This window comes from Planococcus citri, chromosome 3 (genome assembly GCF_950023065.1).
Source record: "Planococcus citri chromosome 3, ihPlaCitr1.1, whole genome shotgun sequence".
Taxonomy (NCBI): Eukaryota; Metazoa; Arthropoda; class Insecta; order Hemiptera; family Pseudococcidae; genus Planococcus; species Planococcus citri.
Window position 1 is genome coordinate 69,050,789 of NC_088679.1, and position 27,633 is coordinate 69,078,421.

General features: G+C 33.0%; 1 protein-coding gene across 2 annotated transcripts in view; it reads left to right on the plus strand.

Moving 5' to 3' along the window:
• APP-BP1 (Nedd8-activating enzyme E1 regulatory subunit APP-BP1) overlaps window positions 1-27,633 on the plus strand; it is a 323,180-nt gene that overhangs the window by 257,343 nt on the left and 38,204 nt on the right. Inside the window, exon 11 of one of the 2 annotated variants that reach the window (XR_010557432.1) lies at window positions 24,819-24,984. The gene's annotated coding sequence lies outside the window, so the exon portion shown is untranslated. Of the gene's footprint in view, window positions 1-24,818; window positions 24,985-27,633 lie in introns of those variants that run through there. The other variant, XM_065354219.1, reaches the window with a different exon arrangement.

Sequence of the window (27,633 nt, forward strand, 5' to 3'; positions counted from 1 at the left end):
CGAGGAACACGAATCTGAGGTCCTTTCTTCCCTCAGACCCCTAGGGGGCCCTTGGAGAGGTGCTACCATTCTTGAGATATCTCGTCTCAAACGCGACTACATTTTAACTAAATTAACGCGAAATAATTGTAATGTAATATGGCATAAGTTTTTTCATTCAACTCCCTTCAAAATCGCGATTGCGGGAAAATGTGTGTTAAAAAGTGTAGAATTTGGGTGTGTGTTCCTTACGGTGCGACTAAGCGCGGATCTTCTAGTAATGATACAAAATAAACGAAGATATCGGGTCGAATGATTGAAAAACTGACTAATAAAAACCCTCAACCAAAAAAATCTAAATTTTGATAATCCACTCAAATTTTTGTGATTTTTTTCAAAATTTAATTTCGGTAACACCTTCTCTAGGGGCTGAATGAAAAAAAGGACTTCAGATTCGTGTTTCTCGACCCAAAAAACCTACATTTTGACCTATCACTCGATTTTTTTCAGTTTTACAAAATTTGGTTTCGGTAGCACCTTCCCAAGGGCCCCCAAAGGGTCCGAGGCAAAAAAGGACCTCAGATTCGTGTTTCTCGACCCAAAAAACCTACATTTTGACATATCACTCGATTTTCTTCATTTTTGAAAATTTGATTTCGGTAGCCCCTCCCCAAGGGCCCCCAAAGGGTCCGAGGTAAAAAAGGACCTCAGATTCGTGTTTCTCGACCCAAAAAACCAACATTTTGACACGTCACTCGATTTTTTTTTCATTTTTACAAAATTTGATTTTGGTACCACCCCCCAAGGGGTCTGGCGAAAAAAAAGGACATCGGATTCGAATTCCTCGTTGAAAATTACTATGGAATCACTACTTTCAACTTTAGATATGCTCATAGTTTTGCTGTAAAACGCCATGCGCGCCTTTTTTCGCAATCCGAGTCACTGTGCATCGATCTTTTATTGGAGAATAAAAGGTCGATGCTCTCACATCTTTTTTTCGGAGAAGAGGGGAGTTTCATTGCGTTTCTCCTTGCGCTATATCGTTGAAATATACATACACATTAGGGTGGATCGCTCCCCTCCTCAAACATTCAGCGTATTTCATACCAAATCCAGCAGAGACCTTCACAGTTCAGTTTGAGTTGAAAGTTACTCACAGAAAATTTTAGTTTTCAACGTAACCTTGGAGGGTTTTTTTCATCTACCCACACCTCTCCCTCCTTCCTAAAAAAACTAAATGAAAATTAATTCTGTTTTCTTTTTTCTTATTTTTTTGGTGGGGGAGTGAGATAGGTACATAGATTAATCGAAAATTAGTGAAATTATCAATCTTCTTCAAACGCAAAAAATTGAAAAATGGGATTTTTCAGGTAAATTACTCCTCTCTCCACATTTCTAAAAAAAAAAACTAAATTTCGAACGAATTGAATTTTAGGGAATGAGATGGTACGTATTGTTTTTTCGAAAATATGTTTGCTTCAAAATTTTGAAACTTTCAAGCTATAATGGAAGAGGGAAGCGGAGAATTGTAGATCAAAATCATGACTCATTTTTTGGCTAAAAATCCTTCATAATAGCTCATGAACTATTTTTGTTAAAATATTCGAATCACTTAAGTAACTACAAAATTTCAACTCGGATGGAATTTTTTCAAAAATGAAAAAAATTATGGCCCAATTTTGGGCTTAAAATTCTTTAAAAGAGCTCAAAACACAATTTCGTCGAAATATTTGAATATCTCGCGGTATTTTAACTCGCTTTTATTGGTCGAAAATGCTAAGCAATATGCAAAAATAATTAGCTTCGTTTATTTGTTTCTAAATTCCGATTTAAATTCAAAATTTTATTGTTGATAAATTGATAATACATATTGATATAAAAATGAAGATGAAACGGTGAGGAAGTATGTAATAAGCCAAAACTGAAATTATAGATTTATAACTTTGGCGAATTACTTTCATTTTTTTTTCAACAACGTGGTGAATTTTAATTGAAAAGATTTTTTTTTTAATTTTCAATTTTGGTCAATTTTTGACAACAAATTAAAACTTTTGACCAATTTTTGAAAAAAAATAGACATTTAAATTAATTATCAAAAGTGCGTGATAATATGTAGTGAAAGAATCAACCAATATGGTGAGCGCAAACGCAAAAACTCTCTTGCAATCAGCGATTATATGTTGTTCTGATTATAGTGTTTTCTAGTTTCAAACATTGGCACTTTGTATTCAATAGACGAACTCTTTTCTCCAATGCTGCAACCCTTTCCTCCAGTTTTGGTGGGTGGATTTGGTCTGAAGACCGCGGCTAGTTTCATATTGAACATTAATTTCCTTCAGTGTTCTTAAAGAAAAGTCATTAATTTTGAACATTTTATGCTGTTCAACTTGGAAGTCAAAACTATGTAAAAAACCTCGCTCGTTGAAAAATAAAGTTCATGAGCAGAATTTTGAATGTTGGGCGCCTTTTTTCACTGATGCGAAAAAGTTTTCTACTACTATAGGAAAGTACTTCATTAACTTACTGCATTAAAAAAAAATCGGGAATAATAATTTACTTTTACATTCTCTTGTATTAGTACCATATGTTAGAGAGGATCGACACCCCCCCCCCCCCCCCAATTTCAGCGGATTTCTACCAAATTCAGCAAAGATCTTCACAGTTCATTTTGAATTGAAAGTTACCAACAGAAAATTTTGGTTTTATAAAGGTTTCTCCGGAGGGGAAATATGAAGCCTCAGAGTCATTTCCGCAAATCGTGGTTTTTTTGCTTCTGTCACTACCCAACCTGTTTTGGGGAAAGTAGCCCAGTCCTAAATAAAAGTATTTGAGATTCTGCGTCGATCTGAGCCATTTCCGTCAAAATCCAATACCACTTTGAGGGCTATACTGAGTGGCTGAAAATTTGCCAATCGCTTATTTTTGAATAAATCCGTGTTTTGAAAATTTTTTTTCGCAAATGTTTCGTATCAATTACGTTAGAATATTGAAAAATATTATCTCGTCCTGAAATTGGGGAAATATTTTGGAACGTATAGCGGTACAAATTTCCAAACGCTCAGTGTAGAACCCTAAAAGTGGTCTTATTGGATTTTTAGCACGACAGTATCATAGACCGATGCAAAATCTCAAATACTTTCATTTGGGAGTGAGGTAGTTTACCGACTTTTCTTAAGAAAAGTGGAGTACTGTATTTGTTGCGATGGTGGAAGTTGGGTCGGGGAGTGACTTTTCTTTACGTTTTGAGGGTCTGGGATCACGATACGACCATTCCCGAAAATTCAGGTTTCCTTATATAAGGTTTATATATATAGGTATTAGTATCCAGACATGTCAACTATTGAATGGGTTAATTTTACTATACAAGTGGACTGACCAACTTCTCAACTATAGTTGACAAGTCATGGGTTAATTTTACTATACAAGTCAACTATGAGTTTTCAGAAACTTCCACCAGAGGGCGCATGGCTTAGAAATCAAGGCGCGAGGACGAACGCAGGGTCTACAGTCAATTTGTAGTGAGTAGAATGTGATGTGCTGGTGGAGATGTATGCAAATACATCAATCCTGAGTGTACACGACAACAAATTTGACTTAAAATTTTTCAGTATTTTATTGGCCTATGGAAAATTTTAAAACATCAAAAATTTTTATGCTGTTTAAGCTTTCTTTTGGTGTCTTAACTTTCTCAAAATTCAAATTACTTCGACTCCATTTTCAAAAATTTTCTTCAAAATTTAGTGTAAAAATCTGATTACTTTTTTCAAAACATAGATTTTTTTAATATTAGACTGAATCTGCAAATAAAATTTTAATAAGTTATTTAGAACAGAAATTATACCAATTTTAAAATTTTGTTCACTTTTCTGCATATATGCCAAGCATAGTTGACATGTCTGGTCGCTAGCAAATATATATATATATATATATATATATATATATATATAAGTTTTTTTTGGTTTTTTCGATATAACTCAAAAGCTGTAAACTTTTGGATCGTGGTGATAATTTTGGTTTGTAGGGACGGTAAAGGCCTAGTTGTATGCAAAGTTTCATCAAAATTGGTTCAGCCGTTTTCTAGATATTGAATTTTGAAAAATTGTGAAAAAAAAGTTTAAAGTTCAATAACCTCGAAAACTTTGAACTTTTGGAGCATGATGGTTATGTCAAAAAATCGGGCTTGTAACCTTGTTATTAGATTATAAATTTGATCAAAATCGGTTCAGCCGTTCCTGAGAAATTTCATTTTTAATGAATTTTGTGCAAAGTCACCCCGCAAATTTTGTCGCTCGATAAACGCTGAAGCTGCGAACTTTTGAAACATGCTGATGATGACAAAATGTTAGGCAAGTATCCAACGGGTGAAAATTTAAATTTCATCAAAATCGGTTAAGCTGTTCTGGAGTAATTAATTTTTAAAGTTGATGATTTTTTCAATGTGCCATTTTATCAAATAAAATTATCGATTTTCGTATTATTTCGAAATTCGAATATTCGCGGATGAATTTTTGGAAATTCGAGTTCGACAAAAAATCGAGGATATTTTTATTGATACAATGTACGTTTAAACGATACGTTTATCGATCAATTTCACGAAAATAGAAATGAAAATTTATCGAATTTCTTATTTCAAATAGGTAGTCAACATGTATACCTTTTAAAATTGCATTTTGGAAAAGTACAACGGTGGACCTGTGGCGAAGGAGTTGGCTTGGTGAGCGAGTGGTACACGGTTCAAATCTTACCCCAGGAGCAAATTTTTTTAAAAATTTTTTTAACGATTTTTGACAGAAAATGTTGGAATTTATCGATTTTTTTATTTCGAATGTACGCGGATCAATTTTGGACTCGATAATTACTCGATATATTCGCGAATAATTAACCAAAAATTAATTAAATGGATTTTTGACAGAAAATGTTGAAATTTATCGATTTTCTTATTTCGAATTCGTTCCTGTATAATTTACCAAAAATCAATCGAATAATTCGATTCGTTCGCGAATGATTCATGAAAAATTAATACATGAATGATTCATTGGCAATTGATTAACAGACCCGTCAATTCGTTCGTGAACAATTCAACGAAAATAAATTGAATAAATCGAGTCGTTCGCGAATGATTCACGAAAAATAATTCAATGAATCGAGTCATTCGCGACTAATTTATCAACTATATTCGTTCGCGAATGATTTACTAACAATTGATAAATTCGTTCGTGAATGATTTACCAAAAATTAATCATATGAATTGATTCGTTCGCGAATAATTCACAAAAAATAATTCAATTCGTTCGTGAATGATTCACCAAAAATGGAGTGAATGAATCGATTCGTTCGCGAACGAGTCACTTATACGAATCTATTCGTTCGCGAATGATATATTAAAAATTGAGTGAATGAATCGATTCGTTCGTGAACGAGTCACTCATACGAATCAATTCGTTCGCGAATGATTCCTCAAAAATTGAGTAAATGAATCGATTCGTTCGCGAACGAGTCACTTATACGAATCAATTCGTTCGCGAATGATTCAGTAACTATTGATTAACTCGTTCGCGAGTGATTCACCTAGAAATGAATCAATTTGTTCAATCCCCGATCGTTTGTAAATGATTCTATTCGATTGTAAACAAATCAATTGCTGTACAAGTGTTTAAAAAAAAAACGAATCAATTCGTTTGTAAAATATTTTTATTTAGAGAAAAGTCGGTATTCTCACGCTTAATGCGTGAGTGTTTTTTTTCCTCGAACAGGTTGGTTAGAGGCTAGAACAGAAAAAACACGACTTTTTCGAAAGTATCCGGGCCCAGAGATTTCCCTTCTAGGGACACTTCCGGAGCTAGGAAATTTTTTGAGTAGCCAAAATGAAAATCTCTGCTGAATTCGGTCGAAATTTTATCGACTTATTTTTTTGACGATCCATTGGGAGCTAAAATTTTTCCTCAATGACTTTCTTTATTCAAAATGAATATCTTCACTGAATCTGATCGAAATTCCTCCATTTTTTCATTTTTTGCGATCCACAACCCTAATGTACAATGTACATACATATGTAGTGCCAGTGATTTTTTTCATCTACCTGCACCTCTCCCTCCTTCCTCAAAAAACTACGTAGATGAAAATGAATTCTGTTTTCTTTTTTCTATATTTTTTTGGAGGGGGAAGTGAGGTAAGTAGTAGGTAGGGGAAGGTGTTGTACCACGGAACGATTTTTCGTTTTTTGCATCCAGCGTTGAGAATTCAAAATTTTAGTAATTTCTGTTTAGCCCATGTGAAAGAGCGTTTAAAAAGGAATAAATTACGCGTATAGAAAATTCTATTCATAACATACTATGGCCACAATTTGCATTCAAAAAATTGAAAATTTTTGTTCCGTGGTACATTGGGGTAATGTACCAGGGAACACCGCATAATGCACTGTGAAACGCAATAACTTTTTCACTAACATTTTTTTGGAAGCTCCTGATTAACGATTCAAAACTATTGCTTATCGATTCCAGACTTCAAAAACACTATTTGAGGTTTTTATATCTCAATTTCATCAAATTTTGAGTTTTTCATAAAAAATGGGTCAAATTTGAATTTTTGAAAGTTCAAAAGTCAAAAAATGAAACTAATTTGTGCTGGTGGTAAATTTTCTGAAGCAATGTGTACCGATTTACATTTTTTGATGCTTTACTTCGTGGCATACCTAAAAAAAAGTAGTAAAAAATGCAAAAAATTGTGATGAGCAGACATGCCTTAACCACCTGTGGTGGTTACTAATGTAACTTACTCTAGGGTAGTTATTTATATAATAACTGGTTTGAAGGTGGGAATACAAGGTTACGTGAGAAATACCGCGATCCTGGGTCCGGACCAGGATCGCGAAGATTACCTTCTTCACTACCTTGCTAGATCTCGAGCTCTTGGTAATGTAGTCACTCTCGGTTATTTTAGCCCTTGCGGCTCCTGAAGTCAGAATTGATTGAGTCATGATTTTTCTGATTTTTGAACACATTCGAGTCCAAAATAAATTGGTTCGCGATTTTCTGGATTTTAGAAGAAGGGTCACGTGACTTATCAAAATGGGTGAAATTTTGCAAGAACTTCAAAAGTTGCACGAACATGTGTTTTAAACAAATTTGAAGAATTTTTAGCCCAGAATTGGGTATGGATGAAACTAGATCTGTACTTATTACACTGGTTGTGATTCGAATGAAGTTCTATCGTTTTTTTTGAAAATAAAAATAAGTAGCTCGAATAAAAATTTAATCTTACTGTTCCCTTTCTATTATTTGTTAATTCTCTTGATGCGTTTTCTTTATAAAAAATTTCTTTAAACGACGCCAAACTTCTCCGATTTCGAAGCGCAATAGAGTATGTTCGGTTTTATTATATTTTGTCCTGATTATAGCCTTTTCCAATTTGAGACACTGACACTTTGTATTCAATCGACGAAACTTTTTCTCCAATGCCGCAACCCTTTCCTCCAGTTTTGGTGGGTGGATTTGGTCTGAAGACCGGCTAGTTTCATATTGAACTTTAATCTCCTTTGGTGTTCTTGAAGAAAAGTCATTAATTTTGAAAATTCTATACTGTTCAACTTGGAAGTCAAAACTATGTCAAAAACCTCGTTCATTGAAAAATAAAGTTCATGAGCAGAATTTTGAACGTTGGGCGCCTTTTTTCGCTGATGCGAAAAAGTTTTCTACCACTATAGGAAAGTACTTTATTAACTTACTGCATTAAAAAAAAATCGGGAATAATTTAGACTGTCTTGCGTCAGTATCTATGTTAAGGAGGATCCCCCTCCCCCCCAAAAAAAATTCAGCGGATTTCTACCAAATTCAGCAAAGATCTTCACAATTCACTTTGAGTTGAAAGTTACCCACAGAAAATTTTAGCTTTCAAGGTTTCCCCGGAGGGGAAACATAAGGCCTCAGAGTAATTTTCGCGAATCGTGGGGTTTTCGCTCCTATCACTACCTAACCTGTTTTGGCGAAAGTGGTCCAGTGCCAAATGAAAGTATTTGAGATTTTGTGTCGATCTGAGCTATTTCCGTCAAAATCCAATGCCTTTTTTAAGGCTACACCGAGTGGTTGAAAAGTCAATCGCTTATTTGGATAAATTCGTGTTTTAAAAATGAAACTGGGGAATTGTTTTGGAATGTAGCAGTACAAATTCCCAACCATTCAGTAGAATCCTAAAAGTGGTCTTGGATTTTTACCACAACAGTTTTATAGATCGATGGGAGTGAGGTATCTTTTCTTCGAATACCTAGGTTGGTTAGAGGCTAGAACAGAAAAAACACGACCTTTTCAAAAATATCCGAATATTTGAATTTTTCGCAAAATTTCAGCCCATTTTGATAGGTTACAGTTACATGACATCTTTTTCAATACTTCCTAAAGAATGATGACCCAATTTTGGGTTCAATTTTTTTTTTTAATGCTGAAAAAGTATTTTCGTTGAAGTATTTGAATTTCTGGCAAAATTTTAATTCAATTTGATTTTCTCATGAGACTTTTTCAAATTTATTCCGAAAATCATGACTCATTTTCGGGCTAGAACTCCTTCAAAATAGCTCTTAAACTATTTTAGTCGAAATATTCGAATCTCTCACAAAATTTCAACTCGGATGGAATGTTTTCGAAAATAAAAAAATCATGACTCAATTTTGGGCTAAAAATTGTTCAAAACCGCTCAAAACATAATTTCGTCGAATTATATTTGAATTTCTCGCGATATTTTAACTCGCTTTTATTGGTCGTATGGTTAGAAAACAATTCATTTTCGCTTGAAATTTCGACTTTAAAATTCAATTGCGCTTTGGAAACTTTGATTCAATTGACGTGGAATGAACTCTCTTTTATGCTATGGACGTGAATTGTTTTGAGTCTAGCGCACTTGATGAAGTCTGCGTAACCATTTCTGTGCAAAATTTGCTCCAAAAATCACTTCTAAGGAGGATTAGAGCGCCATTATTGTGAGCTGAAGTAAACTCATATAGGTACTCGCGAAGTGAAGGCAGCACTCCCTACCAATCGGTACGAAAATTTTGGGTTTGAGTCATTTTGAAAATTGCCGGTTTTATGCTTCAACCTTTCCCCTCCCTTTTGTGCATTTGCAAAAAATCCAAAATATACGTCTTTTGGACGGATATCTACAAAATAAGACGATTATTTGATTTTTAGAGCACTTTTCTTGGACGAGTGAAAATTTATCCATTATCTGTCACCCAATTGTTTTCCATTAGTTTTTTTACTTTAATTTTAATTTGAAAAAAATTAATCACTTTGGTTATATAAAAATTTCTTGAAAAAAAGAGGATTTTTTTATCCAAATCTGGGGAACACTCTTGCCAGGTCCACGGACCTCGCTTGTTTAAATTATTTTTCAAGTCACAGTCACAAGATACTATAACAATAGTACATACTTACTATATTATTCAATGAAAAATATTCTTAATTTGAAGGAAAAATTTTGAAAATTATTATATATAGTTTAATATTTAACTTAAAATCTTAAAAAATAAAATTAAAATTAAAATTAATAATAAAAAATTAATTATTAAAATTAAAATTTATTCACCTAATTATTTTTAAAATTAATTATAATTATTATAAGATGAAAATGACAAAACGACATTAAACAAAATAAAATCTGAAAAATTAACACGAAATCAGAGTTTCGTAAGGAATGCTTATCAAAATTTTTGTTAACTGCTCCAACTTGGTCTGGTCTTCAGCCTAATCCAGGGTTGGCAAGTAGACTATATAGTCTACTTTACACGCGTTGTCTACGTGTAAACAACGTTACTGTAGACAACGATAGTTTACATGTAGGCATTGTAGACTATGTAAACTATGTAAACTATGTAAACTACAAAGTAAAACTGTTTTATGTTTTAGAATAAAGCCTTTGTTACATGGATTTTGGCAGAAGATTTTAAAAATTTGTGATTAAAATCCAAAAAGTGTTCAAAAACGAGACATACTTACTTGGCAAAAAGCTACCTATACTTTTCATTTTTGGCAATTTTTAGCTCATCTAATTCTTGAAAAAAACTAAAAAGTGAAAATGTTTAGCTATATTGTCAAGCTGAAAAGCGAGAATTTGACAATTTTAGCAAAACACAGCATTTTTCCAATTTTTTTCTCGAAAAATGAGATTTTTTTGCATTTCTTGGGTAAAAAAAATGAAACTTTTGAAGAATTTGTAGAAAAAAAGGCTTTTTAATGTGTCTGCAAAAAATGAAAATTTTCAGCAATTTGGCTGAAAAAATTAGAATTTTCATCAATTTTTGAAAAAAAAAGTGAGTACTTTATTTTTGACAACTTTTGGAAGGGAAAAAACTTGAAAAAAGCAAAACTGACAATTTTAGCAGAAGTAGATATCGTCAATTATTAATGAGAAAATTATACTTTTTCACAATCTTTGTCGAAAATACAAGATTTTTTTTCTTCAATTCTTCAGTTAAAAAGTGAGGGTAAATTTTTACAAAATAAACGACAATTTTTAGCAAGAAGGGAGATTATTTGGGAATACACAACTTCAAAGTTGACATACATTACACATAGTCTACAGGAAGTCTACTTTACATGAAGTTTACATAGATTACACAACAAATGTAGACTATGTAGACTGTGGTATAGGATTAAATAATTTTAGTAAGGAATCATTTTTTGGGGAAAGCTTGGCGTGTCCAAATAGGTAGGTAAGGAGTTAGACTGGTATAACTAAATAGGATAAGTGGGTAATTCTACAGGAAAGTAACATAAAGGAACCTGCCTATACTCCAGATAATTAAAATGTCTCAACCAGAGAGTAATTTATTTCCTATCATCGAAAAAGGTTAGAAAAAGGGACTATATACACAAATAGGTAAATACCTATCAAAGTTTCAAAAGCATAAGGTGAGATCGTAACCTCTTTTAGGTGATAGGTATTTATTCGATTATAAAATATTATTCATAGGAATAATTACGATGTTAGACACATTATAAATTTGAATCGTTTACTCGATTATCTAAATTTCTAAGAGCTAATAAAATATCATACCTGATATATTTAATTATTAGTTTCTAAACCTGACATTACCTTGACAATTTTGATTTAATAAACTAAGACGGAGTCAATTTCCATGACTATATAGTAGCCCTATCTAAGAAGAATTTTCCCTAAATTCACACCATTATCTAGGCGTGTGCCTAAGCACCGCCATTACTGGCTTACGTGACACAGGTCTACTCTTCCATAATTAAAACCGATTCAATCGAATTAAAACACGAAATCATTATCGAACATTCAAACAAATTTAACACTCGAAACTAATTCATTTTATTCTTACTCGAAACATTATTAGAAAAATAGAAACATAAAAAGAAAAAGGATTAATTACAACGCGATCGCGTAACACTTCAAAACATACGTACTAATCAACATTCGAATTATTATTGGTACCTACTACGTTAGGTAGGACTTACCTAACGTCCATAAGTCCAACTTTTCCCCACTCTCATCACTTAAGCCCAGAATCATTGAACAATATGTAGATAGGTTAATCTACCCAAATAAATTCAGGCAAATTAACATGACCTATGCTACAAGACAAAGATAGTCTACGCGTAGAGAACCAACCCTGGCCTAATCTGGCTGACTCACCAGCCCGGAAATATTTTTATTTCTTAACAAATTCATCTTATGAGCAAAACTCATGGCAGGGGATGCGGAAATAGTCTAAAACTGAAAACAATTCTGCTTCGTCGTTAAAGGTCCTTTCTTTTAAAAATTGAATTTTCTCTTGATACGTTTCCTTTATGAAAAATTTCTTTAAACTACGGCAAAGTTCGCCGATTTCGAAGCGCAATAGAGTATGTTCGGTTTTATTATATTTTGTCCTGATTACAGCCTTTTCCAATTTGAGACACTCACACTTTGTATTCAATCGACCAATTTTTCTCTGCAATGCCGCAATCCTTTCCTCCAGTTTTGGTGGGTGGATTTGGTCTGAAGACTGGCCAGTTTCATATTAAACTTTAATTTCCTTCGGTGTTCTTGAAGAAAAGTCATTTATTTTGAAAATATTACTGTTCAACTTGGATGTCAAAACTATGTCAAAAACTTCGCTCGTTGAAAAATACCACTATAAGAGAAAGTACTTTATTAACTTACTGCATTAAAAAAAAAAATGGGAATATAGTTTGCATTGGCTGGCAGGCTGGCATTAGTGCCTAACTGCCTATGTTAGGGAGGATCGACCCCCCCCCCCCAAATCAGCGGATTTCTACCAAATTCAGCAAAGACCTTCACAGTTCACTTTGAGTTGAAAGTTACCCACAGAAAATTTTAGTTTTCAAGGTTTCCCCGAAGGGGAAATATAAAGCTTTAGAGTCATTTTCGTAAATCGTGTTTTTTTCGCTTCTGTCACTACCCAACCTGTTTTGTGGAAAGTAGCCCAGTCCTAAATGAAAGTATTTGAGATTCTGCGACGATCTGAGCTATTTCTGTCCAAATCCAATACCACTTTTAGGGCTATACCGAGTTATGTCAGAATATTGAAAAATATTATCTCTCCTGAAATTGGGGAATATTTTGGAACGTAGTAGTACAAATTTCTAAACGCTCGGTTGAACCCTAAAAGTGGTCTTGGATTTTTACCACAACAGTATTATTATGTAGATCGATGCAAAATTTCAAAAATACTTTCATTTAGAAGTGAGGTATTTTTTCCTCGGAACAGGTTGGTTAGAGGCTAGAATAGAAAAAACACGACTTTTTCGAAAATATCCTGGCCGAGATCTCCCTTATAGGGACACCTCCAGGGCTAGGAAATTTTCTGAGTACCCAAAATGAAAATCTCTGCTGAATTTGGTCAACATTTTATCGACTTGTTTTTTTGGCGTTCCATTGGGAGCTAAATTTTTTCCTTAATGACTTTTTATTTAAAATGAAGATTTTCGCTAGATTTAATTAAAAAAATCCTCCATTTTTTTCATTTTTTGCGATCCACGACCTTAATGTAATGCCAGTGAATTTTTCATCTACCCACACCTCTCCCTCCTTCTTCACATTAATATCAACAGTCTTCTTCAAAACTGAAAAATTGAAAAATAAAATTTTTCATGTAGGTAAATTACTCCTCTCTTCACATTGTTTTAAAAAAAAAAAAAGTTCGAATGAATTTATGAATTTTAGGGAAGAGGGTAGTACTGTTCTTCGAAACCATGTTTGATTCGAAATTTTGAAACTTTTAAGTTATAATGGGAGAAGGAGGTGGAGAAATGTTGATGAAAACAGTTCAAATTTTCCTTGCTTTATTCGAGATTATTGTGCACCGCACCACTTACTTGCTAGAACCTTAGGTATAAATTTCAATAAATTTAAAAAAATGTACGAATGGAACAAGGTACACCAGTTGCGGTTCAAAGTGTTACTGTTTTATTAAAGTTAAAATAACATAAATAAAAATTCAATCTTGCCACGCCCGTTTGAAATTTATCGGATACCCGTATGAATGAAATATTCTTGTCTTATTAAAACTGTTCTTACTGATTTCCAGCGATCATGTAATCTTCGTGATGATAATTTTGTACGCAGACGTGTACATTATTGAAAAAAGGGGGCCTTATGACCAAAAGGAAAGAGAAATCTCTCTTGTAATCAGTGGATCCTGACATCAGCAAAACGTGATCGTAATTCCAAATAAAATTTTGGAGCAGAAAGTGTCTAAAATCTTGACGGTAGGTTCGAAAATCAGTTTTTGAGGTCGTGGTTAGCTACAATTTTTCGCTTTATTTTGCACCAAACAGTAATTCAACCTCTTCTGGGGTAATTTAATCTTCAAGTTTTCAAAAATTATGATACGGACTAGAAAAACGAGTTTTTGAGATCGCTGATTATAATAAATTCAGACTCCAAAGGGTAAAATAAAGCGATAAAAATCAAAATCAGTGACCTCGAAAACCCAAATTTTCATTAATAATAATATACCTATAGGTACTCATCAGAATTTTTTAAATTTTGAAAATCGAGCCCGAATGCATTTTTACACAGAAATGTTTGAAATCTCCCTTATTTCAAAACATTTCTGTGTAAAAATGCTTATGTACTCTTATACTGACTCGAAAAGCGAAGTGGGCGCATCCCCTACCGTCCCAGCTGGGTTTTTCATTTTTCATCAAATTGAGATATGGAAGGTTTGAAATTTTTACGTGAATTTTGGGCCCTCGGAGTTGGAATCGGAGGCCAGAATATAATTTTCGCAGGTGATTTTTTTTTCAATTTTTGTCAAATTGAAATGAAAGTTTGCCCGATATTTTGACAAAAATTTTGGACATTCAACGCAATTTATTTCCGAAGTGGAGCCAGGATGTAGCTTTTATACTCGATTTTTTAAATTTTCGTTATACCTACATGAATTATTACCTAGTATTAAAAGTTTGTGTTTTGTGCTGCAATATTGTCAATAAATTGAGAAAATAAAAATCGAGAACGGTCAAAACGTGTTCAGTCGACTGAAATATTTGAGGCAACAAAAAATTCAGTTGGATTTTTGTAGGTATACGAGTAGATTTAAAATGTTAGGAAAGGTATACTTACGACTATTCCGGTTTTTGGCTGCTGCCTAGTAAGCAGATCGTACGATGTCCTCCACTTTTCAAAATGGCTCACTCTTGAACATTTTTTCACAGGTGACTGGGCAGTGGACACCCTCTGTTCACTCTGAATGTATGTCAACTTCTGCTCGTCAATTGCACTTGCTACTTGTAATTTTTAAGCAGATTTGGCACAAAAATGGCTACTCTGCCGTCAACAAATCAGGAACAAAAATATTCATTTTCACTGGATAAAGAAATTCATTCCAAGCTCATGGAACCAAATTTGGCGAAAAACGGCTTTTGCAAAATAGAACGAAGACGGGTTGTTTCCCCTCTAATCTCGAGTAAAAAATTATTTGTTTTGGAATTATTCAAAAATGTCTGTGAGAGCTATCAAAATAGATTAGAACTTGGCAAAAATTTCAAATTGGTGCATATTTGGACAAAAATGGTGTTTTTTTGCGTTTCTGAAGAATTTTGAAGTCAGAATTGATTGAGTCATGATTTTTCTGATTTTTGAACACATTCGAGTCCAAAATAATTGGTTCGCGATTTTCTGGATTTTAGAAGAAGGGTCACGTGACTTATCAAAATGGGTGAAATTTTGCAAGAACTTCAAACGTTGCACGAACATGTGTTTTAAACAAATTTGAAGAATTTGTAGCCCAGAATTGGGTTTTAATTTTTTTCGATTTTTGAGAAAAAAAGTTTCGCTAGAACCTTTCAAATTTCAATAAATTCTGAAAAAGAACTAGATATGTACTTATTACACTGGTTGTGATTCGAATGAAGTTCTATCGTTTTTTTTGAAAATAAAAATAAGTAGCTCGCGAATAAAAATTTAATCTTACCATTCCCTTTCTATTATTTGTTAATTCTCTTTGTGTACTTCCAAGATACATATCTCATTCAAAATTGAATATTTGAAAAATGAAATGAATTTTTTTTTGAAAACATGAAAAAAATATGTAGAAGCAATCTGATGAAATTTTCAAATTGATGAAATCCTAAAATGTTGTACAAAAGTTGAATCTTGTACCCAATCAGCGATCTGAGGGCATATTGATGATTCTAAATTTAACCCCTCGACTACATATACAACTTACTACATCGATATGTCCCCCTACAAAACACCATTTGGGCATAAATTCGCGGAAACGTTTTCCTGACACCTTAAAATCAGCAATAATTTTCATACTTTCAACGAATTTATGCCGACGTAAGCGACCACCGAAAACCAAAATGAACTCCACAGGGAGATTCAGCATCTCAAACTCTACAAATTGAATGCTACCCGTAAATTTTAAAAATCGATTTTGGAGCTTTAAACCTGAAAAACATGAATTTTTAGCTAAAATGGTCCCACTTTGAGGCCACGTGGCTCAGCCCCATGGTGCCGCGGGGGGCTAAAATTTTTTTTGGGGTGGTTTCAACTCAAAAGGAACCACATATGTGAATTTCAGAAAATTCTGAGACCTACGTTTTTTTTCGACCCGCCCTAGTGGACACCCTCTGTTCACTCTGAATGTATGTCAACTTCTGCTCGTCAATTGCACTTGCTACTTGTAATTTTTAAGCAGATTTGGCACAAAAATGGCTACTCTGCTGTCAACAAGTCAGGAACAAAAAAAAAATCATTTTCATGAGTAAAGAAATTCATTCCAAGCTCATGGAACCAAATTTGGCGAAAAACGACTCTTGCAAAATAGAACGAAGACAGGTCGTTTCCCCTTTAATCTCGAGTAAAAAAATTAATTGTTTTGGAATTACGAGTCAAAAATGCCTGTGAGAGCTATCAAAATAGATTAGAACTTGGCAAAAATTTCAAATTGGTGCATATTTCGACAAAAATGGTGTTTTTTTTGCGTTTCTAAACAATTTTCAAGTCACAGTGAGTCATGATTTTTGGGATTTTTGAACACATTCGAGTTCAAAATAATTGGTTCGCGATTTTCTGGATTTTAGAAGAAGGGTCACGTGACTTATCAAAATGGGTGAAATTTTGCAAGAACTTCAAAGGTTGCACGAACATGTGTTTTAAACAAATTTGAAGAATTTTTAGCCCAGAATTGAGTTTTAATTTTTTTGTGATTTTTGAGAAAAAAAATTTCGCTAGAACCTTTTAAATTTTAATAAATTCTGAAAAAGAAAAAATTTATGGATGAAACTAGATACTTACACTGGTTGTGATTCGAATGAAGTTGTATCGTTTTTTGTGAAAATGAAAATAAGTAGCTCGAATAAAAATTTAATCTTACCATTCCCTTTCTATTATTTATTTTTTGTTAATTCTCTGGATGCGTTTTCTTTATAAAAAATTTCTTTAAACGACGCAAAACTTCTCCGATTTCGAAGCGCAATAGAGTATGGTCGGTTTTATTAAGTATATTTTGTCCTGGTTATACCGTTTTCCAATTCGAGACACTGACACTTTATATTCAATGGACGAACTTTTTTCTCCAATGCCGCAACCCTTTCCTCCAGTTTTGGTGGGTGGATTTGGTCTGAAGACTGGCTGGTTCATATTGTACTTTAATTTCCTTCGGTGTTCTTGAAGAAAAGTCATTAATTTTGAAAATTTTATACCGTTCAACTTGGAAGTCAAAACTATGTCAAAAACCTCGCTCGTTGAAAAATAAAGTTCATGAGCAGAATTTTGAACGTTGGGCGCTTTTTTTCACTGATGCGAAAAAGTTTTCTACCACTTGCCTATAGGAAAGTACTTTATTAACTTACTGCATTAGAAATCAATAGGGAATAATTAACATTGTCTTTCCTTATAGTATCTTTGTTAGGGAGAATCGACTCCCCCCCCCCACCAAAACAGCGGATTTCTACCAAATTCAGCAAAGATCTTCACAGTTCACTTTGAGTTGAAAGTTACCCACAGACAATTTTAGTTTTCAAGGTTTCCCCGGAAGGGAAACATAAGGCCTCAGAGTAATTTTCGCAAATCGTGGTTTTTTCGCTTCTGTCACTATATACCCAATCTGTTTTGGGGAAGATGGTCCAGTCCTTAATGAAAGTATTTGAGAATCTGCGTCGACCCGAGCTACATATTTCCGTCAAAATCCAATACCACTTTTAGGGCTATACCGAGTGGTTGAAAATTTGCCAATCGTTTATTTTTGGATAAATTCGCGTTTTGAAAATTTTTTCTTCGCAAATGTTTCATATCAATTATGTCAGAATATTGAAAAATATTATATCTCCTGGAATTGGGGAAATATTTTGGAACGTAGTAGTACAAATTTCCAAACGCTCAGTAGAACCCTAAAAGTGGTATTGGATTTTTACCACGACAGTATTATAGACCGATGCAAAATCTCAAATACTTTCATTTGGGAGTAAGGTATTTTTTCCTCGAACAGTTGGTTAGAGGCTAGAACAGAAAAAACACGACGTTTTCGAAAGTATCCGGGCCCAGATCTCCCCTCTAGGGACACCTCTGGAGCTAGGAAATTTTCTGAGTACTCAAAATGAAAATCTCTGCTAAACTTGGTCGAAATTTTATCGAATTATTTCTTTTGGCGATCCATTGGGAGCTAAATTTTTTCCTTAATGACTTTTTATTTAAAAATGAAGATCTTCGCTAGATTTGATTGAAAAAATCCTCCATTTTTTTCATTTTTTGCGATCCACGACCCTAATGTAATGCCAGTGAATTTTTCATCTACCCACACCTCTCCCTCCTTCTTAAAAAAAAATGTATATCTCGCTAGATAGTAAACATTAATATCATCAGTCTTCTTCAAAAATGAAAAATTGAAAAATAAAATTTTTCATGTAGGTAAATTACTCCTCTCTTCACATAAAAAACAAAGTGCAAATGAATTTATGAATTTCAGGGAAGAGGGTAGTACTGTTGTCTGTTCTTCGAAACCATGTTTGATTCGAAATTTTGAAACGTTTAAGTTATAATGGGAGAAGGAGGTGGAGAAATGTTGATGAAAACATTTCAAATTTTCCTTGCTTTATTCGAGAATCGAGATTATTGTGCATCGCGCCACTTTCTTGCTAGAACCTTATAAATTTCAATAAATTTGAAAAAATTTATGAATGGAACAAGGTAGGTAGGTATGTACACCAGTTGCGATTCAAAGTGTTACTGTTTTATTAAAGTTAAAATAACATAAATAAAAATTCAATCTTGCCACACCCTTTTGAAATTTATCGGATACGTGTATGAATGAAATATTCCCGTCTTATTAAAACTGTTCTTACTGATTCCCAGCGATTATGTAATCTTCGTGATGAATGTGATGATAATTTTGTACGCAGATGTGTACATTTTTGAAAACAGGGAACCTTATGAACACCTGCATATTTTTATTAAGATTCGTACATTTTAATGAGACTGAAAATTTGCAAAATATGCATCTTCACTCGTCGTTGGTGAAATTAGGGAAAGGTAAGGGAAATCTCTCTTGTAATCAGTAGACCCTGACTTCAGCAAAACTTGATTGCTGTGCCTAATGCAACGTTGATGTGTCAAAAATTTTGACATTGGTTCGAAAACCGAAAATCAGTTTTTGAGGTCTTGGATTAGGTATCTATATACGTACAATTTTTCGCTTGATTTTGCCCCAAACAGTAATTCAACCGTGTCCGGGGTAACTTATTCTTCAAAATTTCAAAAATTATGACAGGGACTAGAAAAATGAGTTTTTGAGATCGCTGATTTTAATCAATTCAGACTCCAAGGGTGAAATAAAGCGATAAAAATCAAAATCAGAGACCTCGAAAACCCAAATTTTCATAAATACGTAGTAAAACACGTACTCATCAGAGTTTTTGAAATTTTGAAAATCGAGCCCAAATGCATTTTTACAACGAAATGTTTTAAAATAAAGAAAATTATATGTACTCTTATTATGACTCGAAGAGCGAAAAAAAAAGAAGATGGCAAATACGAAAAAATACTGCAAGAATTTTCTAATTGAAAAAAAGAAGAGAAGAAAAAGACTCGCGAATTTAACGAGTTCTTGCAAGTTTTATCGCTAGAAAACATCTAAATTCGTCGGAGGAAAACTTCGATACAATTCGAATCGAAGTAATTTTCACGTAGGTATCAAGAATGCAGCAATCCTACTCGAATGATAATCGCGTAAACTGTAAGAATACCTCCCACTCCTCCTTGCATCTCCTGCTCAAGCTCTGATAAGGAAATGAAGGAAGAATAAGCACAAGCAGCGTATAAAATGAAAGTTCGTTTTATTCGTTGATCGCGTAATAATTCGCTGAACGATATTCTCGCTTCGGTTTCAATTTCAGACGATGACGAGAGGAAAGAAAAAATATGTCTTTTTAATCAAAAGTCTCTATAGATAGCGAATGTATCTATTTCTTCTTTTTTTTTTTTTTATACATACATTTAGAAAAAATGTGACGACGACGACGTGACACGGTAGCGTTTTGTGTAGGCTAATATTGTACGACTGCGAGTAGGTATATTTTGAATGTAGTAGGTACGATTGCGACTGCGAGCTATGTGTGACGAGTTTGTGAAATTCATTGTTTCTTTATGCCTCCGCAATCTGGACTGAATTTAACACATTTATCAAGTTCGTGTCGCGTTTCCATTAATCATTTAGTATGTCTCTGCTAACAACACTCTTTGCTCGTCGTGCACCTGTATAAACCTTGAGATGACAGAATTTCACTGTCGTTCCCGAATACTGTCGCCACTTTGGGTACGACTTTTTAGCTATTTTAAAATGACAGAGGTAGGAGTTTTACGAGGTAGGAAAAAATTAGAGGTTACTTACTTTTCTCAAAGCTTTTAGATCCCAAATACGTTGTGGCGGTGTGACTAAAAGCTCGTGAAGATCAATAAAAAAAAAATTAAAAAAAATTAACCCCATCAGGCTTACACTTGGGCCAGTAGCACAATGCAGGTTTCTGGTTTAACTAAAATGCAGTGTAGCACAATGGACGATCAAACTGTTTTTACAGTTTAAACCAGGTTTTACTTAACTCGACAATTTTCGGAGGTTAACCTAGGATTAACAAATCTGTGCGTGTTCATTGGTTGTTTCAAGTTGTGTGATTACTGATTATTTTGCAAATGGAAACCGATAACTTCAAATAATACCAAATTTCAACAAAGACGAAGTGTAATTATGTACTTACATCGAATAACAAAAAACAAGAATGTTGTTGAGTGTAAAATTTCGAATCACATCACCACCATAATGAAAAATTTGATGACCATTGTTCAAAATTGGACATTTTACCTCAAACAAATTAATTTCCTGCAGCAAAAAAATTAAATCTAGTCAACTAATCGTTCAAGATTATTTATTTTTTTAAATTTATTCAAAAATTAGAACTTTGTTTCCAATTGTTTCTAATCATTGAGGGCCAGTAGCACAATGCAGGTTTAAACCAGAGTTGTAGGTTAACTCTGGTTTAAAGGAGCGTACACATGATCCAATATATTTGACAAACTCAATTTGTCAAATCAAATTGAATTTAATCAAACATATTCGGTTGTATTCTGAAAATAATTCTGAAAATATAAATAATTTTTATTTTCAGAATTGGTGTCATCGCTCAACAAAATGTTGAAAATTTGAAAAAAAAAAACTTAGATTATCAGAGCGTTTACATGATCTAATATATTTGACTTTCCATGTAACCAAATATATGTGATAAATTTCATCCAATTTGACAAGCCTGTTTTGTCAAATGTATTGGATCATGTGTACCAGGCTTAAAGAAGCGTACACATGATCCAATATATTTGACAAACTCGATTTGTCAAATCAAATTGAATTTGATCAAACATATTCGGTTGTGTGGACGCTCTGATGATGTCTTTCTCAAATTTTTAACGTTTTGTTGATCGGAGACACCATAGACACAACTCTTAAAATAATTCTGAAAATATAAATAATTTCTATTTTCAGAATTGGTGTCATCGATCAACAAAACGTTGAAAATTTGGAAAAAAAACTTAGATTATCAGAGCGTTTACATGATCTAATAAGTATATTTGACTTTCCATGCAACCAAATATATGTTGATTATATGTTGATAAATTTTATCAACGATGTCAATTTGACAAACCTGGTTTCTCAAATATATAGGGACATGGCAAAGATGGCCGCGCCCTGGCTCCCTTATCAATTTGGAGGTAAGAAACCAAAAGCAAAAGTTTGATTGGCTGAATGAAGCTGACGTCATGTGAACGCTTAAATATCATTGGCGACAAGTTACCTCCAAATTGATAACAATGCAGTGACAGGCTCACAGCCATCTTTTGCCATGTCCCTATTGGATCATGTGTACGCTCCTTAACTAAAATGCAGTGTAGCACAATGGACGATCAAACTGTTTTTACAGTTTAAACCAGGTTTTACTCAACTCAACAATTTTCGGAGGTTAACCTAGGATTAACAAATTGGTGTGTGTTCATTGGTTGTTTCAAGTTGTGTGATTACTGGTTATTTTGCAAATGGAAACCGATAACTTCAAATAATACCAAATTTCAGCAAAGACGAAGTGTAATTATGTACTTACATTGAATGACAAAAATCAATAATATTGTTGAGTGTAAAATTTTGAATCACATCACCATCGCACCATACTGAAAAATTCGATGACCATTGTTCAAAATTGGACATTTTACCTCAAACAAATCAATTTCCTGCAGCAAAAAAATTAAATCTAGTCAACTATTTGTTCAAGAATATTTATTTTTTTTAATTTATTCAAAAATTAGAACTTTGTTTCCAATAGGAACTTGACAGAGGTGCGCCGCGCTAGTGTCGCCTTGTTTATGATTGGCTGATGAAAGGTCCCAGTATAAACATTGGAATGTAATGTTGTGAAAATTGAAGGAAAATTATTGAAAATTGCTGATAACAACGGGACCTTTCGTTAGTTCCGGTGTTTTTTACTACAATTTCCTAGAGCGCGACAGTTGTCTTGTCAAATCCCTATTGTAAGATATTTCTAATCATTAAAAAATGTAATCAAAAATCACTCCAAAACATTGATACGAGTATTAGTGATATCACGGACATAACCAACAATAATTGCGACAAAATTTGGTTGAATGACGCGTTAATCGAAGGATTAGTTAATCTAAACCTGAACCAATGTTGTGCAACGCTACAGAAGTTGAACCTGGTTCAAGAAGTTCAGCTAAACCAAAATTTAAACCTGCATTGTGCTACTGGCTCGCTCTCTAGAAATCATAGTTTATTTACGTATTACAGTTCTACACTTCTACAGGTTGAGGTGAATTTTAATTCTTCTTGTATTAAATTTATCAGAGGTAAAAGAAGTGCCTGATAATGACCTTATGCTGAGTCCTATATGTAGATTTAGGTATATTTAAACTCTCCTAAAATCAGCTTAAAGTTTCAAAATTTTGAATCTTTTTCAAAAATGTGAGATTCTTTTCTTCAGAGTCGTGTTTCAAAATCCAAAAACAATACAAATATTTTTTTCATTTCAAAAATTCCAGAAAGATTGAATTTTTTCTTTGCTGGCGAATTTTTACTATTTATGTACCACTAAGTATGTTATGTTTTTACTAAGCAGGGGTTCACAAATGGTGGAAATTTTGCGATTAAGTAGGCATTTCGAGAAAAAAAAATTGATATCTTGAAATTACCGAGATGAAAAAAATAAAATGTAACGTACTCTATGGACATTTTTTTCGGTCTCTAAATCATTCGGAACATTTTCCCTCGAGTTTTTGAAAATGGCTCAAAAGTTTGAAATTCCAAGTTTAAAGAGATGGATTTTTTTAACCATCTCATTTAAAGGTCATTTATCATATGTAAATTAAATACTTTTGCCACTTCTAATTAGTTCTTTCACAAAAATAGAAATTTACTCCATTCTATTGAAGCCTTTCAAGGATTGCGGTTCTCCCAAAATACGTAGAAACCCCAATAAAAAAATTCAAAATTACAATGAAAATTGAATTTCGAGTTTTCAGGTGTCTTTTTTACCTGAATGAAAAAAACCTCATAAGTCTTAGGTAGCTCTGAAACTAGCGGAATGGTGTAGAGAGCAAAGTCAAACTTTTACTTAGGTAGAGTTTTCCACGTGAATTGATCAATTAAAATAACGATTCTCAATGCATTTTTGAAGAACTTTATTTACTTTGGACATATTTTAGCTCAGAATTTGATTTATGATTTTAAAGAAATCCTAGCCCAAAATTGGTTCATGGTTCTCGGCATTCTGAAAAAAGTGTCGTACAAAACCTGTTAAAATGGGTTAAAATTTGACAGAAAATCAACATTAAAATCGAAATTTTTTGACGAATTTTAAGCACAAGATTTGATTATAGGTTGAAGAATCATTTCCAACTCGAAGTTTGGTCAGTTTTTTTGGTAATTGTGAAAAAGTGCCAAGGGACTTGTGTTTTCGAAACCACCGAAAATCGTGATCCAATTTTGTACCTATTCAAAATTCTTTAAAAGTGTTCGAAAAAAGTTGTGATCGAATTTCTGATTTTCTTCCGAAATGTTACTAACAAATTTTGATAGTTTCCATGACATTGGCTCCTTTTTCAGAAATCCTCAAAATCGTGTTTCAATTTCATGGACGAAAATGGTCAAAAATGCTCGAAAAATATTTTCGTCAAAATATTTGAATTTTGTTGCGAAATTTCAACCCATTCTGATAAGTTTGTTGCATGGTACTTTTTCAAAGATCCTGGAAATCACGACCCAATTTTGCGAGTTGAATCATGATTTTTGATCTTTTTGAAAAAGTGTCACGTGACCTATCAAATGGGTAATTTATATTTCCCGAAAAATTCAAATATTGCGTGAAAATATTTTTTGAGCGATTTGAAATAAATTTTAGCTGAAAATTGGGTCATGATTTTTAAAATTTTCGATAATGCGTCATCCAAACTATCAAAATGGGTTAAAATTTTGGTCAGTAAATCAAATGTTTCTTTTTTTCAAGCATTTTGGAAAAATTACAGCTGAAACTTGTATGAAGTCGGCCATCAATTAACCAACGGGTACCGAGTACATAAAAACCAAACACCAAAAAACAAAGGCAAAATCTTTGTTTTGCAATCAGCACAATAATGGGTAAAAGTGATTTTTTTTACTAAAAATAATATTTCCAACTATGTACAATGGCTTTAGGTTGATCACTTGGAATGCATAATGCAAAAATTATCTTGCAATCAGGGAATAGCTGTGCCTATTTAAATTATTAAAATTGTTTACCTAATTTAATTAAATCACTTCGTACATTTTTCTTCGATTGTTTCAGTTTTAGTCAATTCGAGTGGTGGTGCATTGAATATTTCGTGGTCTGGCTTTGAAATTGTATATTGTACGTGCGTTGTAGAGATGTAATCAAAGAATCCAGCCCGCAGTCTTGACGTGGAAATCAGCAGCATCTCGCATTTTTTTAACAGGAATACGTAGACTGATAGGTAAGTTGATCGTTTTTTTTGCCAACTTTTTTTTTCATTTTAAAACAAAAATATCGATGTAGCGTAACTTATACTTTCTATACAAAAATAACCAATGAGAACGCATAAGATCATTGGTTTTCATCTTGTCCCTTGGGCCTTGGGTTAGGGTTCAGTCAAGATGTAGATACATTTTTTGATTATTTTTTATTTTTTTGTATTCATCCTTAGAAAAGGTACTCAGGCATTTTGAGAAAAAATTTGATATTTTGAAATTATGTATTGAGATGGAAAAAATGAAATGTAACGGACTCTTGGGAATTTTTTTGGTCTCTAAATCATCGAATGTGACTTCTAGGAAAATCAAGATGAATTGTCCGGGACATTTTTCTCGAGTTTTTGAAAAAATGACTCAAAAATTTGGAATTCCTAATTCAGAAGGCTATTAAGTCATCATTTTGCCACTTCTAATTAGTTCTTCGAAAAAGTCGAAATTTACTCTATCCTATTGAAGCCTTTCAAGAATTGCATTTCTTCCTAAATAGAAACCTTATTTTAAAAAAATCAAATTTTCAGTGTAATTTGCGTGAGAAAATGATGGAAGGTGGGGAGAGCAAAGCCGAATATTTACTTAGGTACAGTTTTTCACGTGAATTGGTCGATTAAAATAACGATTTTCATGATGATCGAGAAACTCAATTAATACACAATGGTTCCTTTTGAGATAGGTAGCTAGGTAGGTACATAGCTGTATTTTCTGAGGTTTTGATACTAGGTGTCATGTTGGCCCAAAATTTGGTTATGATTTCCGAGATTTTCGAAATAGGTGCTTTGCGACCTATCGAAATGAGTTGGCATTTTACGAAGAATCCAAATAATGTCGACGAAAATGTTTTTTGAACATTTTTAAAGAACTCTGAGCCCAAATTGGTTCATGGTTGGCATTTCTGAAAAAGGTGTCATGCGACCACCTATCAAAATGGATTAAATCAAAATTAAAATTGAAACTTTTTTGAAGAATTTTAAGCTCAAAGTTTGAGTAGGTTAAAGAATTTTCAACTCAAAACTTGATCAGTTTTTTTGAGCTCGAAAAAAGTTTTGATAGAATTTATTGATTTTCTTACGAAATTTCACCAACTTATTTTGATAGATCGCGTGACATGACTCCTTTTTCAAAAATCCTCGAAGTCATGACCCAATTTTAGGGAAAAAAATCATCTAAAAATGCTGAAAAACTATTTTCGTCGAAATATTTGAATTTTGTTTGCGAACAACCCATAATGCATCATCCAAACTATCAAAATGGATTAAAATATTGGTAATTAAATCAAAAGTTTCTTTTACTCGAAAAATAAGACTTAATTTCTGCTGAAATTCTTCGAAATTGCTCGAAAACATTTTTGTCGAAATATTCGAATCCCTCGTGAAATTTTAACCCATTTCAGTTAATTACATGTCATTTTTTCAAAAACTCCGGAAATCATGACTCAATTTCGCGCTCAGAATTTTTCAAAAAAGGGCTCAAAACACGTTTTCTTCAAAGCGTTTGACTTTCTCGAAAAAAGTTAATCCATTTTGATAGGTGGCAATAAGGTCACTTTTGAATAATTCTACAATAGGTAGTTCATTTGTATCCAGTTGGTGGGAGAGGAGGAGGGGGAGGTACTTTGAAAATCGTTTTTCGTTAACTTTGAATTTTTTTGGTCTCTTGAAATAATTCTCAAATTTCGTTTTTGCTCACAGTAAAAAAAAAAAAAATGGTGCTAGGTTGTTCCTAATTTTCCAAAAAATTAAAAAATAGAAAATGATGCAATTTTTTTAAATTTTTGATCATTTTCATTCATACTTTATCCCAATATTCCTCCCTTTTGAAGCAAAATTTCCCTCAACATTTTTCATCCCCTACCATGTAAGAAAACAATGAAAACTGGCAGGGGGTTCAAATTTGCTATTTCGATATAAAGCATTAAGCATTGCAAAACATTTTATGCTTTCATGTAGTTACGATTATTTAATATTTATGCTAAAATTTGAACTACATGGTTACTTAAATTACTGGTAACTGTCCATCTGCTTGAAGACCTTGACAATCCTTCATATTATATCTTGAATTTTCCTATTCATTATATCTTTACATCATCAGCAAAGAGCTGTATTTCTGAATTATCTATCGCAGATGATAGGTCATTTACAAACAAAAGAAAAAAAAAGGGACCCAAGTTGGAACCCTGAGAGGCACCTAGCTGACGGACAAGGGTAAATCTTGGATATTTTATTTTTATAAGAAACATATTGGATTATTGGACTCTTCCATTTGGTGCTGTTTTGGTTCAAATGGAGAATATTGGGAGGAAGCAGAATGAAAAAAATCAAAAATTCATTAATTTTGCTTCATTTTCCATTTTCCATTTTTTTTTTAAATTGGGGGCTATCTGGCAACGCTTTTTTCTCTTAGAGGGTTGATATTTTATTGCATTCATTTTTTTTTTTTTATCAAATAGAACCACTTGAGGAGAAAAAAATTGATAAAAAAATTTCCATCAAGTATCTACACGGAAAAAAAAAAGTATGGGTAATTTTTACTATTTCAGCATAGTAACCGGATCCCATTCAAAAATATGATAAAATTTGTTTCAAAACTCAGTATTTCTCACTGTTCAATTACAATAA